Raw genomic sequence first — 1,950 nt, forward strand, 5'->3', positions numbered from 1 at the left:
CTAGGGAGTGCAATCAGACCAGAGAAAGATATAAAAGGCATCCAAATAGGAAACGAAGAAGTCAAACTGTCACTATTTGTGGATGACATGATTCTCTATATAGAAAAACCCTAATGACTCCACAAGAACACTACTAGAAATAATAAGCAAATACAGTAAAGTTTCTGGATAAAAAAATCACCGTTCAAAAATCCATAGCGTTCCTATATGCTAATAATGAAGTGTCAGAAAAAGAAGTGGAAAAAATAATTCCTTTTGCATTGCAACAAAAAGAATAAAATACCTAGGAATAAATTTAACGAAACAAGTCAAGGATCTATATAATGAAAACTATAAAACTCTATTAAAAGAAATCGAAGGAGATACAAAAAAATGGAAAGATATTTCATGTTCTTGGATTGGAAGAATCAACATAGTTAAAATGACCTTATTACCTAAAGCATTATACAGATTTAATGCAATCCCCATCAAAATCCCATTGGCATTTTTTCAGGAATAGAACAAAAAATCATCAGATTTGCATGGAAGCACAAAAGACCCCAAATTGCCAAAGCCATCCTGAGAAAAAATAATGAGACGGGAGGCATCAATCTGCCTGACTTTAAATTATACTACAAAGCAACGGTAATCAAAATGGCATGATACTGGCAGCAAAACAGACACACAGACCAGTGGAACAGAATCGAGAATCCAGAAGTAAACCGATATTTATATGGACAAATAATTTTCGACAAAAAAAAACTGAAAACATACAGTGGAGAAAGGAAAGCCTCTTCAATAAACGGCGCTGAGAAAACTGGAAAGCCACCTGTAAAAGAATGAAACTAGACTGTTGTCTATCACCACACACCAAAATCAACTCAAAATGGATTAAGGACCTGAAAATAAGGCCTGAAACAATAAAATGCATAGAAGAAAACATAGGAACTAAACTCAAGGACCTGGGACTTAAAAGAGGATTTTATAAATTTGACCTCAAAAGCAAGGTAAGTAAAAGCCGAAATAAATGAATGGCACTACATCAAACTAAAAAGCTTCTGCTTAACAAAAGATATCATCAACAAGGTAAAGAGACAACCATCTGAATAGGAAAACATAATTGCAAGCATCGCTTCTGATAAGGGCCTAATATCCAAAATATACTAAAACTCATACAACTCATTAACAACAACAAAAAACAAATGATTCAATCAAAAAATGGTCAGAGGACCTGAACAGACACTTCTCCCTAGAGGACATACAAATGACCAACAAATATCTGAAAAGATGCTCAACATCACTGGCTATTTGGGAAATGCAAATGACCAACAAATATCTGAAAAGATGCTCAACATCACTGGCTATTTGGGAAATGCAAATCACACATGTTAGAATAGCTATAATCAACAGGACAAGTTATAACAATGTTGGAGAGGATGCAGAGAAAAAGGAACCCTCATACACTGCTGGTGGGACTGAAGATTGGTACAGCCCCTATGGAAAACAGTATGGAAGTTCTTCAAAAAATTAAGAATTGATCTAACATATGATCCAGCTATCCTTCTACTGGGTGTTTACCCAAAAGACTTGAAAACTCATATCCAAAAGATATTTGCACACTGATGTTAATCGCAGCATTATTCACAGTGGCTAGGACATGGAAGCAACCAAAGTGTCCTATGATAGATGATTGGCTAAAGAAGCTGTGGTACACATATACATTGGAATATTACTCAGCCATAAGAAGAGATGAAATGCTGCCATTTGCGACAACATGGATGGTCCTTGAGATAATCATGCTAAGTGAAATAAGCCAGACAGAAAAAGTTGAAAATCACATGATATCACTTATATGTGGGATATAAACCGGAAAGCAATAAATGAGCAGGACAAACAAAGAGTCTCACGTACATGGAGTATAGACTAGTGGTTACCAAAGGACCACAGAGTAGTGGTTACTAGTGGGGTGGT

At 35.6% G+C, this 1,950-nt stretch overlaps 1 protein-coding gene across 2 annotated transcripts in view; it reads right to left on the reverse strand.

Moving 5' to 3' along the window:
* Nucleotides 1-1,950, reverse strand: part of PRKD1 (protein kinase D1) — a 162,837-nt gene that overhangs the window by 125,619 nt on the left and 35,268 nt on the right. The window lies entirely within an intron of this gene.

This window comes from Pteropus vampyrus, unplaced genomic scaffold (assembly GCF_000151845.1).
Source record: "Pteropus vampyrus isolate Shadow unplaced genomic scaffold, Pvam_2.0 Scaffold297, whole genome shotgun sequence".
NCBI lineage: Eukaryota > Metazoa > Chordata > Mammalia > Chiroptera > Pteropodidae > Pteropus > Pteropus vampyrus.